The sequence below is a fragment of the Trichosurus vulpecula genome, chromosome 4 (genome assembly GCF_011100635.1).
Source record: "Trichosurus vulpecula isolate mTriVul1 chromosome 4, mTriVul1.pri, whole genome shotgun sequence".
NCBI classification, from domain to species: Eukaryota; Metazoa; Chordata; class Mammalia; order Diprotodontia; family Phalangeridae; genus Trichosurus; species Trichosurus vulpecula.
Window position 1 is genome coordinate 373,254,804 of NC_050576.1, and position 13,640 is coordinate 373,268,443.

The following is a 13,640-nucleotide window of genomic DNA, read 5'->3' on the forward strand; positions in this document are numbered from 1 at the left end:
TATATATATGTATAGATGCTAGTTAGAGAATATCAAACACTTCGCTGAAATCTGGGTGCCCTGTGAGTACTGCCTTCTCCAGCTCTACAGCATGGGAACCCTGAGATAAAGTTAGACAGGCACAAGCTCTTAAATGAACCATTCTGGCTCTTGATCACCGATCCCCATTCTAAGAGCTCACAAACAACCTTTTGGTAACCCATTCAAGTAAATGTATTGTATCTAAAAGTGGGCACTACCTATAAAAGTTGACTCTAAAGGACCACATCCCAGCAGCTAGCAGCTGATGTAAAACAACAGGTTTTTTGCAAGGCTGCGTAGGGCTTCCTGAGAGCACTTAAATGACTAGAGGAAAAACACTTCAGATTTGTAGCTAAACTACAATCTCCTGATTTCTGATCTTTCCAGTGATCATTACTTGAATGAGATGGGCTAATGGTCTTCTGTTCAGGCCTCTATCACTAACCCTATAAGCTATCTCATGTATAAATTATTTCTTTCCCTGTGGGAAATACTCCATAAATACTTGCTAATTTATTTCCATATTTAGAAGGAACAGAACTTTACTTACAGTTGTAACATTCAGATGGAAAAATAACAAGATGTCCCTTTGACTTGAAGGGATACTCGTGTTTGAGAGTTGCTGATGATGGGACTAACTAACATGGCTATATTCCAGACATTTTAAATACAGTGTCAGCCAGATTTATGTAACTTTCTACCATATGAAAATTTTTCATTCAGATTATTATTTTGTGAGGGGTGAAAGGAAACGGACCTATGATTTTATTGGTGTAGGGACTCCCCAGTGGAAAAAATCTCTCTAATAATGCATTTCAGAAGCTGAAAAGTTAAGGGACTTGCCCAGAATCATCCAACCAGTGTATATCAAAGGAAGGACTCAGATGATACATATTTAATGGTATTTTTAAATGAGGTTATTAAGGAGGTATCTTATACTGAGGTATAAGGCACCTGGTGATTTCAAGAAAAGAATAGGCTTTCAGAACAATTAGCTGTCTGAATTTGCCTTTGTGATCACTGGACAAGCACTGTTAACAACATAAACTATGTCACTATGAGATATAACAACTGGGCCCCAGCAGGTGTCAAATATAGAGGTCTATGTCCTTAAGAGAAAAATGCCAGTTCTAATCCTGAGCTTCCAAGAATCCCCACTACTCTCCTAGATTATTGTACCACTCCTATGACACATCATATGCTGCCTTGTATTGGGTAGTTTTTTGGCTTGTGCCTTAACTCCCCCAAATGAATTCTAAATTCCAGGAGGACAATCTACCCTAGCACCTACAGTAATTTGTTGCACATATCTGATAGTCTAAATAACTTGTTAAATGATTTAATGAAGCTCAGACCAAATTTGGGAGGGGGGCAGGAAGAATCCTTAATTCTGAATCAAGGTTGTTTTAATATCAAACAAAATGAACCAAGAATAAAAGACTGTTCTACCTAGCTCTACTACTAGGCATCTGTGTGACCTTGAGCAAAATCACAACTTCTAATTTCTTTTTTTGCCAAATGGACACAAAACCTATGTAGCCTCTCACACTAGGTAGTTCTGATAATCACATTAAATATGTGAAAGGCCTCTGAAATGTACATGGATGTTAGGTCAATGTAAAGTAACAATATTACTGCTGTTGCTCTCAATGTGCTCATTCTCATCTGGTTTGATGGAGTTAAGTCTTGGGACAAATCATTATCCTATTATTATTATATTTTATATTCCTGAGATCATTCCACAGAACAAACTGCTCTTTAAGGTCAAATAAAAATATTAGAATGTAAGTTCCTCTTCTTTAGGCTGAAAACATCATCATTATAACTCCAACAGCAACTCAGATGATATGTACTTCATCCTGTATTAATAAGATTTTGATTTCTTCTGTTAAGTTTCTGAATTTTGAAATCTCTTCATTCCACAGACCCTGGAAATTAAAAGTATTTGGCACACAAACATCTATTAAACTCTTGCCGCCACCACCATCATTACTGTAGTAAACAGCTTTTGAGAGGTTGGAAGTGATGTAAGGCCCCTTCCCAGCAGGGGCCCCAAGAGGTAAGAGCAGGGATTGCCACAGCAAACTGTGTGGAATTCATTCATGAAGTAGAATGACAATTTCCCTAAAACCACCATAATGTGAGGCCGCTTATATAACCATGTGCCCAGCATTGCCTAGATAACTGAGGACCCCATTTGGCATATGCAGCCACTCTGACCAAACAGAAGGGCTCTGCTACATTTGTAAAGGTACTAAAGATAGCGTTGCTTTTTGTCCTACTGCTGGACTGTGGTTCACATAAAATGAAAGGACTGGTCTTATAGTCAGGTGAATGAACTGGAAAGAGGTAGATAGAAATGTGAGTTATTTGGCCTTCTGGACATCAAGGAACATTCGAAAATAAAGTCCCTCTATCATCCTGTGGCTATAGAGGAAATGTAAATGGTACAGTGACTCAGTGACAATGCCAGCATATCTTGCTCTTCCAGCTCAGACACCAAACCTGTCAACCTGAATACATGAGTAACACTGTTGTAAGGTATTCAAATGTCATCTCTGGTTGTACACACTAGATGAGAGGTTTTGAATTTGCTTCAGCAGACCACTTTCCAAACGCTACACATAAGGCAGTATCACAGAGAGAGCATTATTTTAAAATCTGGGATTCTAGTTTCAGCTCCAATGCTACCTAGCCATATGATCTTGGATAACCATTTTGTTTGCCTTGGTAAGTGGGGAACATCCTTTGGCAATGTTCTTCATTGTATACAGCCAAATACGGCTGATAGTAACGTAAAACTCTTCAGACTTTACAAGTGGACTACAGGATTGTTATCTGACCTTTTAAAAAATCAGCTTGGTCATTTTCTTCAATGAAAGAGAATAATATTTCCATAACAGATTTGACAATAAACTTTAAACCCCTTTTCCTAAGAAATAATTTTATGCCTGACAAATAACCAAACTATATTTTTTCTTCATTTTATCTGCCTAATTAAATGCCATTTATCCTTCATAATACAAAATAAGTTTGGGGATGGATACTACTTCTTATTCTAATACGAAAAAAGGAACATTAATATTCTGCATCTCTGGTTCCTTTTAGAAGAAAAATCATTACTTTTCTGATTGTGTTTGGAATAACAAACACAGATCCTTCAGGAAGAACCATGTCCCTGTGCGGATTGAGAAAGGATTAGAGTTAAGCACTGAAACATGCAATTAATTCCCATTAGGGGATTAGGGCACTCATGTTCACTTTGAATCAGAAAAATGAATTGTGAATAAAATTGTTCACAACCAAGAGGTTACTTGTCAATGTTAATAAGTTAAAAAATAAAAAGGGAAACTAGAATGCACCTAAAGAGCTGCACAGCCAAACTGAAGCCTCAAGCCAGGAATAAAATAAGCTTTATTTCCATGAAATAAGAGACTTTCCTTCAATTTCAAGAAACTATGAAATGTTTCCAATAGAAAGATATAATTTCTTTCTTCCATTAAAATACTGACACCATAATATAATTAATTATTCCATGAAAATAAACTTGAAAAACTTTTCACCTTGTTCCACTGCCATCACTTTTCATTTGTGAATTTCCCAAATTTGAGCGAAATGTAACACAGGCTCAAACAATTAACAAATACAGTTAAGGTCTAGAAAAGACAAATTAAGAGGAAGATGCCTAAGATCCTAAGGAGAATCTTACCTGTCAGATTTCTGTCACTCTGAAAATATGACTAAACTATAATGGTAACACACCGGCTATGCCTTCCTTCTAATATGTGACGTGCTACATCACTGCCACAATAAAATACTGTAGAGTTAATATATAATCTATTGGAAAGCACCCACAATTGGGTTCTGGGTTCTAACAGCGGCCCCAACACGGTATTTCAGCAAAGGAGAGGTCAAATTGGATACAGAGTACAGGATCAGATGATACAACTCCAAAAAGTGATAGTCAGTTTAATACTGTAAATATTTAATAAAAAACAAAACCCAACAATGCAAGTTCCTGCCTACGCCTGGAACTATTTCAAATACTCGGTAACTTATTCAGCATTTTTCTTTCTCCAAACAAAGTCCATGTATAATTTCACAATTCCCTGAGGCAGAAATGCAAGTGATTACAAGTCTTTCAGAAAATTGTTTCTATTCTGCCTATTTAGTGTTATTTCTCAGCCACCTGGTGGTTGTAGTGTTAAAGGCAAGATTGAAAAGCAGAGTTTCATTTTAAATTTTGACTCGATGTTAGCTTACAAAAGAAGCACAGTTGTAGAACTACTGAGTAAGTCTAGTCTGTACAGTGAAAAACAATGTCCTGGAAAGTGAGATGAGGAAATAGATAAGATTTCACATCCTCAGTAAACTAATTTGCAAAAGGTTTTTAAATGGACACCAGCTTCTGACACAAAAACCAACCTTTAAAAAGGTGCCGCCATGAAATATTCATACCACATACATTAAAAATTAATGCCTACAGGAAACACTGGTAAAATCTGTATGTCAACTCCTTAAAAGTAGCTTTTTACTCAGTGTTGAGCCATTGACACAGCTTACTACAATTCACTCATCTATGCTAAAAAAAAAAAAATCAAAGATAAAACAACTAAATTTGAAAAGCAGTAAAATCCTGGCCCTGTTTGGAAATGGTACCATAGAAAGCAATGATGCAATATCATATATTATATAAACTAATATTGAATCTTGGGGAAAATAATTCACAAGTCAGTTGAGATACAAATCCTCTCTGATCCCTTTTCCTTGCTGAACTTTGCTTAATGATTCAAAACTTGTATACCACTTATAAACTTGTTAGAATCACAGTTCAGCCTAGCCCAAACCTGGTGAAACCAGCCAGAATCACAGCTCAACTGAGCCTGAAATTCATCAGCCTATAATTGCAGTTTAGGCTAAACTCTCACATCTCCCAACTGGATGCTCCATTCCCTTGCTATCTTAAGACAATCTACTGCCTCTTTTGCAAGAAAGCCAACAGCCCCCATTTGGGAAAATACAGCCCAAAGCCAGTGCAGAGGTGAAATCCTGTTCCAACTTTTGTATTAACTAAGTAAGTGTTTTATTTTGTAAAAAACTTCCTTGCATCTCAGTAAAGTATCCATTTCTCTCCCTTTATACAGTAACATTATTTTCCCTTGAGAAAAATTCTTAGTGTTGGCTCAGTGACCAGATATAGTTACACATTAATTCTTCAGAAGTTTCTTAAAACTGTAGGAAACAGGTGAAAAAACAAAATGCCTTGAACTTTAAACTTGAGCTCAGTCTGTCAGAGTGAAGCAAGTTTTAAGGTCATCCTTCACTCAATGCTAACTTTCAAGAAGCCCAACATGCCAGAAAGGACTCGTGGGACTGCATCCTGTTGGCTCTTTGATGCTTTTATTTTGTTACTTGCTATTTTCTTTATAGCACAGACAAGGGCTTCCTGCTTGGGCCGACCCCTTTCCAACCTCACTGAATACCTCGGAAAAGTTTATGGCAAAACACCTTTCTTATATTAACCACAGAGGCACCAGTGAAGTGATGACTCCTTTGAAATCAAGAGGTTATGGTCTCCTCTCAGCAGTGGTTCACTCAGAAATGACTAAGTACTGGTTTGTGAAAACAAACAAGAGCATGATAGTAACCAATGTCATGCTGAATATCCTCTAGGCAATAGTACCCAAAACGCTGCCAGGCCTTGCTGAAGCTGAGAGGGAGGTGGGAGAGGTGGGCCTATTACAAAAAGAACACATACTACCTCTTACTATTTTATAGCCTTACAGTGGAGGAGAGGTTACATAGGGAAACACAATTAAAAACTTTTCCTCCTTGATAGGTAGAGAGAGCAATGGTTGGAACACTTTGTAATCACGGCAGAAAAAAATACTCCACTCTAACTTAATCAAAATCAAGGTAGGGTAATGAACCTATGTTTACCTCGTACCTCAGCAGACAACCACTGGTACTACCACTGAGAAGATTTAGAAGTGACTGTATGGGTTTACCTAAAGCAGGGCTGTCCAACCTTGGGTTTTTATTGAAACAACAGACAATATATTTTGATTTGCCGTTTTAGTGAGAGCTCTGTGGTAGTTCTGCTTCTTTTACTAAAGCATTTATGTAAATTTCTATGCTTGTAGGCCTGCACATTTTGGACAATCCTAACCTAAGGAATTCATGGATTAGCATCAACCTGAAAGCAATAAGATGCAAATTCCTGGGGGGTGGGGGTGGAGGTGGGGGGGAAGTCTCTTATTCATTTTGTCTTCTTGTCACCAGCCCCTAAACAAGGTGCTGAGCACACACAGTAAATGCTTGATGAATTGGATTGGGAGGTCTTTGGTAGAGTGTGGTAGAAAATGTTCTCTCCCAGTTCTATTCAACATTTTTGTCAATGATTTGGATGAAGGCATGGACAACATGTTTATCAGATCTAGGGAAGATAAGAAGCTTGGGATAACTAATACATTGGATGAGAGAATCAGTGTCTAAAAGTGCTTAACAGGTTTGAATGATGGACTGAAGCTAACAATATGAGAGACAAATGTATAGTCCTGCACTGAGATTTTTGACAAAGCTGCATAAATGAGGCAGGGGATTTGCTAAACAACTAAGTTAGTGAGCTTTCCAACTCTAGAGACAGGAAAACAGGTGCTAGCTGTTTGTTAGAAATGTAAAAGAAATCTTGTAGTTTTTCAATTTTGTAAGGGGTTGGATTAAATGACCTCTAGGGTCCTTTCTAATTTTATGCCATCAGGAACTCTTATGAAAAATAAAAAGCACTTTACAAAGAAAAGGAGGTATTGTTAACACTGAAAAAACCCTTTCTTCTGCTCTGAAACTACATAAAAGGTACACAGAATAACTTCTAGCTACAAGAGGTCTCTGCAGTTAGCTATCTCTCTCCCCTTCTTAGTATAAAGATGGACATCCCTCACCCCAGTTGGTAAAAAATTCAGCTAACAGACCAACTGCAGAGGTCTCTTGGTTCATGAGAAATTACTGGGTTCCTGCCCAATTCTCCCTACAGCCTCATATAAGGTTTGATAAGGACAGGAATAAAATGGGAAAATGCTCTTAGCACTTCTATCTGTTTTATTCCATCGATAAATACTTAGACACTTGCTTAATTGCTACCCTGGAATTTTTCTCATTTTTTTTTCTTCAAGACTGAATCTTCCCATCTTCCTTAGGAGGGAAGTGAAGCAACCACTCAGGGTCCACCCATGGCTGATCAACCCCCCCCCCCCACACTAGCAGGAATTACAGGCATAAGCGCTTGTATTCCTGGCCAATATTTCTCAACTTTTTCAAAATATATGTCAGATAGGCAGCTACATGGTACAACAGAAAGAACATCAGACTTGAAGGGAGAAACACCTGAGTTCAAACTCCAGCTATGACACGAGTTGTGTGATTTTTGAATAAATCACTTTCTCTCCTACACTTACTTTCCCCCATCCAGAAAATGAGAACCTACTAGGGTTATTTTGAGAAAAAGACTTTAAACCTCAAACTACTATGTAAATTGGAGTTGTCAGTTCAAGTTCAAGTAACAACTCATATGTTTTATATAGATAAAGAGATGTGTCTAGATCTCCATCTATACATACACATGTGTACATGCATGCACACACACTGCAGAAATCACCTCTTCAGACTTGTAACATGCCTACTACAGTGCAGTAAGTGGAGGTGGCACCTAAGCCTGCTGAGTGGAGATAATCTACAGATTAACAGACTGAACGATAGATGAAATGTCTGTAGAAAGATGAAATGTTGATTTATCTTTAAGGTTTGCACAGTGCCTTCCACACATGTCATCTGATCTTCACATTAGCTCTATGAGATAGGAACTACAAATAATGACTATCTTTATCTAAGGAGTGTGGAATTTGGGCTGAAAAAGGCTGAGGGACTTGCCCATAGGTACAACAAAGCATAAGTATCCAAGGATTTACACCTGTATCTTTCCTGACTTCAGGTACAAGTTCCTCAGAGAAAGAGCTATATTCATGATGTTCACTGACCATTTTTCCATGTTGCTTGATGGCAGCAGACCCAACCAGGCTACACCTGACCATGCATCTTCCTGCCATGAAGCCAAGCTTGAACCAAACTGAACCTCCCCCCACCCTTCTAACACTCTCCTATAATGGGCTTTGAGGTATACCACCGCTGTTTCTTATCTATCAGCCTCTCACTCCACAATGCTCCAAAACCTGGTTTATAAGGACATGATGACAAGCCATCTCTATATCCATATGAACCTTTCAATTCTTCCTTATCCTCTAGGACATAAAATAATCAGGTACTACAATTCAAGTGCTGTAAAATAAAGTTTTTCCCCTTCCTCTATGACTTTTGTTTCATTCAGATAGTTTGCAAATTTATGCATATTTGCATATTTAGATTATGACCTCAGTTTAAAATATTCCACAATCAATCACTGATACATAAAGGCATACATAAACTTGAGGAAAAATCATCTAAAAAATTATAAACAGCCCAAAGACTTGGAAAAAATGCTTAACTGCACTAATAATCAAAGAGATAGAAATTAAAACAATTCTTAGAGTACCACCTCATACCCATCCGACTAAAAAACAAACTCAATGCTAGCAAGATTGTGGGAAAACAACTACCCTCATCAATTACTGACAGAACTGTAATCTGGTAGCATGAGGTAAAGTTAACAAAAATAATCATATCCTTTAACCCAATAATTCCACTGTTGGAAAGAGATTCAAAACCATTTATCAAAAATAAAATGAGAACTAGCTACAAAGATTTTCATAGCAGCAATAAATGTAACTGCAAAAACTATAAACAACCCTAAATATCTAACAATGGAAGAATGGTTTAAAATTTGTGGTTACAGTAATATAAAGGAATACTATAACATAATTCAGACAGATATCAGATTACAAAGAAATCTGGAAAAATCAATATGAAGTAAAATGAAGTGAAAAAATAGAACCAAAAAAATGGAGCACAGATTAAGAACATATAAAAAGGAAAAGTAAATGAGAATGAATGGAAAAAGAATCCTGATGAGGCCTTCGAGGAACTAACTAAAAATTGTTAGGTATTTTGTAAATTAAAATGCACCACAACAAACTAATTTAAATGCAAACAATTACTAAGCATCTTCAGTTGGCTGTACTGATATTCAATGTTAGTTTTGGGTCCAAAGCATATTGACAAAATAGAAACTTTACCATAAAAAGATATTTAGAGGTTGTCTCCCACAAAACTCAATCACTGTCTGGAATTGAAAGAAATACAAAGCAGGCAAGTTTGTTTTATTTTAATCCAGCACTTCTGCCACTATCTCTGATAATGCCCACTTAGAGTATGAGTTTACACCAAAATTGTCCCTGATTATTGTGGGAAAATTTGGTAAACATGCCTAAAGAGACAGGGGTAGTGAAGATTTAAGAATCATCCCTGAGAAGCTATTGATTTTTCAAACACCTCTGAGAGAGTAAAACTAGGATGATGCTATTACTTCTTATGGCTGACTACTGTCAGCAGGATCCAAAATTAGAGCTGGAAGGTACTTTAGATACAATCTAGCCACAGGATCATAAATTTTGAAATTAGAAGGTACCTGGAAAGTAATATAGCCCAGCCCTTCATATGAGGAAACTGATTCCCTGAGAAAGTAAGTTACTTTCCCGACATCACACATTCAGTAAGTGGTAGTCAAATGCGAATTCAGGTCCAAATTCAGCATTCTCTCAACTGCACTATCAGGCCTCCCAGTTCAACAACATCTTTTACAAATAAAGAAACTGAAGCTGAGAGTACTTTAAGAAGCTTACCTGCCAAAGGTCACACAACCAATTGTAAAGAGCAAAGCCAAGATTTAGAACTTCCACCTCCATATTCCAGATTCTTTCCATTTCTCAAGTCCTGCTTTTAAGTACAATCATGAAATAGTGTCTTGATTGCACACAGCAAGTGCTCAATAAGATGTGATTTTATGAAATTCAGACCTATTTTTATAGACGGTTGGGGGCTTATCCGACCAAAGCCACAAAAAAGAAAATCCAAATTTTCAGATTCTCTTGTTCCAACCCAAACTCCATTCCTGAAACTTGATTTGGGACTGGGAGGACCTGTTAATTGCTAAATCTGATCGGAACTTTTTCCCCCTCATTCTTTAATCTCGTCCAAAGATTTGAGTCCAACAACTCCAACTCTCTGTTGGACATTTCCAAGCCAGCATCTGAAACTTAGAATGCCCAAGACTGAACTTGTTGTCTGACGGTCACACCTAAAAGTACCAGCAATAGAGACTGGATCTGCAATCTTCTGGATCTAGGGAACTTCCAAGGTAAGTAAATTTCCACTACCAATGGAGGTCCAGTCTTCTTATATTTTACTCCCCTACACATACTATGTAATCTAGTGACACTGGCCTCATAGCTGTTCTTTGAACACAATCCTCTATCTCCCTATTCAGAGCTAGATTTTCTCCCACAGCATGTATGCTCTCTCCCTCCTCGTTTCTGCCTCTCAACTACCCTGACTTCCTTCAAATCTCAGCTAAAGTCCCACCTTCTACAAGAAGCCTTTTCAAGTACTTAATCTTTGTGGCGTCTGTCTGAGATTACCTCCAGTTTACCCTGTATATATTTTATTTGTGCATAGTTGCATTTTGTCTCATCCATTAGCCTATGAGGTCCCCAAAATCAGGAACTTTATTTGCCTTTGTATCCCCAGCACCGAGCATACTACCTGGCACACAGCAAGCACTTAATAAAGGTTTACTGAATGAATATAAACACCAGCTGACTGCAATTTAGTCTTAGAGAGCTGCTTAAAGAACCAAGAGGTTAAGTGACTTGCCCAGAGCTACACTGCCAGTATGTGTCAATGGCAGGTCTTGAACTCACATCTTCTTGGCTTTGAGGCTAGATTTCTACCTGCACTATACTGTCTCTCCCCTCTTTTTAATTTCCCTGTTTCTATACAAGGCATTATCAGCCATTCGGTCATATACATTTATGACAGTTATCTTTGTCTCTTCCCTCTCCCTCACCGTACCACCACCCCCATGCCCAGTTTGTTGACAAATCTCACTGATTCTGCCTCCATGACATCTCTGATATCCTTTGGCTCCCTTTTTGGCCCCAAAATGGCTGCTTTCAGGGAAGGTGAATTAATATAGACCCATCTGGTTATATTTCACCTTATAGAGAAGAGGCAGATTAAGCTATCTGGGACTGATGACACTATAGATTCCAGTTTCTTCTGGAATTAGTATTTGTTGATTTAAGAAGTGAATTGAAGCTGGTTTTCACAGACCAGATTCCTAATAAGGGTTTTCATATCTTTCCCAAGGCACTGTAGTTGGTATTCTTTGCTAACAAAAGGTACTCTTTTTTATTTTAAAAAATTCCTATTTATCCAGAAAATGATTTCTTTTTTCTTGGGTCCCACGAGTCTAAAGTGATTTGATATTAGAGTTACTCAGTTAGCTAGTCAATTTTTTAAAATATAATTTTCCAAATCCCCAAGGCCAGATGGATTTATGAGTGAATTCTACCAAACATTTAAAGAACAATTAATTCCAATACTGTATAAACTATTTGGGAAAACGGCAAAGGAGTCTTACCAAATTCATTTTATGACACAAATATGGTTCTAATACCAAAACCAGGAAAAGTCAAAACAGAGAAATAAAATTATAGACCAATTTCCCTAATGAATATAGATGCAAAAATTGTAAATAAAATATTAGCAAAAAAGATTACAGCAACTTATCTCGAGAATAATACATTATGAGCAGGTAGGATTTATTCCAGGAATGCAAGGCTGGTTCAATATTAGGAAAACCATCATAATTGATCATATCAACAACAAAATTAGTAGAAACCATATGATTATCTCAATAGATGCAGAAAAAACTTTTGACAAAATACAACACCCATTCCTACTAAAAACACTAGAAAGCATAGGAATAAATGGAGTCTGCCTTAAAATGATAAGTAGCATCTACCTAAAACCATCAGCAAATACTATATGTAATGGGGATAAGCTAGAAGCATTTCCAATAAGATGGGGGGGGGGAAGGGGGAGATGAAACAAGATGTCCATTATGACCCCTGTTATTCAGTTTGGCACTAGAAATGTTAGCTTTAGCAATAAGAGAAGAAAAACAAATTGAAGGAATTAGAATAGGCAAAGAGACTAAGTTATCACTCTTTGCGGATAATATTATGATATAATTAAAGAATCCTAGGGAATCAAGTAAAAAACTACTCGAAATAATAAATAACTTTAGCAAAGTTGCAGGATATAAAATAAACCCAAATAAATCCTCAGCGTTCCTACATATTTCTAGCGAAGCCCAACAGCAAGAGATAGAGAAATTCCATTTAAAGTTACTGTAGACAATGTAAAATATTTGGGAGTCTAACTGCCAAAGCAAACCCAAGAATGATATGAACACATTTAAAAAACACCTTTCGCACAAATAAAGTCAGATCTAAATAATTGGAGAAACATCAGTTACTCATGGTTAGGCTGAGCTAATATAATGAAAATGTAGTCAATGACTATAGTAATCTACTGTTTGATAAACCCAAAGACTCCAGCTTCTGGGATAAGAACTCACTATTTGACAAAAACTGCTCGGAAAACTGGAAAATAGCAGAAAATGGCAGAAATTGGGCACAGAGCAGTATCTTACACTGTACACCAAAATAAAGTCAAAATGGGTTCACGATATAAAGGCTGATACTATAAGCAATCTGGGACTGCATGGGATAGTTTACCTGTCAGATTTATGGAGAAGGGAAGAATTTATCACCAAACAAGAGATAGAGAGAATTATGAAATGCAAAATGGATAATTTTGATTACATTAAATTGAAAAGGTTTTGTACAAACAAAGTCAATGCAACCAAGATTAGGAGGAAAGCAGAAAACTGGGAAAGAATTTTTATAACCAGTATGTCTGATAAAGGCCTCATTTCTAAAATATACAGGGAACTGAGTCAAATTTATAAGAATACAAGTCATCCCCCAATTGATAAATAATCAAAGGATATGAACAGGCAGTTTTCAGAGGAAGAAATTAAAGATATCTATAATCAAATGAAAAAATGCTCTAAATCACTATTGATTAGAGAAATGCAAATTAAAACAACTCTTAGGTACATCTCATCTGTCAGATTGGCTAACATGATGAAACAGGAAAATTATAAATGCTGGAGAAGATGTGGGGAAAATGGAACATGAATGCATTGTTGGTGGAGTTGTGAACTGATACAACCATTCTGGAAAGCAATTTGGAACTATTCCCAAAGGGCTATAAAAATGTGCATAGCCTTTGACCCAGCAATACCACTTGTAGGGCCGTAACCCAAAGAGATCACACAAATGAGGAAAAGACCCATATGTACAAAAATATTTATAGCAGCTCTTTTTGTGCTGGCAAAGAACTGGAAATCAAGAGGATGCCCATCAATTGGGGGAATGGCTAAACAAGCTGTGGTATATGAATGTAATGGAATACATTGCTTTAAGTGCTATAAGAAATAAGGCACAGATGGACTTCATAATAACCTGGAAAGGCCTACATGATATGATGCTGAGTGAGAG

At 37.0% G+C, this 13,640-nt stretch overlaps 1 protein-coding gene across 5 annotated transcripts in view; it reads right to left on the reverse strand.

Annotated features, from left to right (window-relative positions):
* GGACT (gamma-glutamylamine cyclotransferase) overlaps window positions 1-13,640 on the reverse strand; it is a 70,848-nt gene that overhangs the window by 7,851 nt on the left and 49,357 nt on the right. Inside the window, exon 1 of one of the 5 annotated variants that reach the window (XM_036753359.1) lies at window positions 3,731-3,811. The exons of the other annotated variants lie outside the window; for them this stretch is intronic. The gene's annotated coding sequence lies outside the window, so the exon portion shown is untranslated. Of the gene's footprint in view, window positions 1-3,730; window positions 3,812-13,640 lie in introns of those variants that run through there. 5 annotated transcript variants of the gene reach the window in all.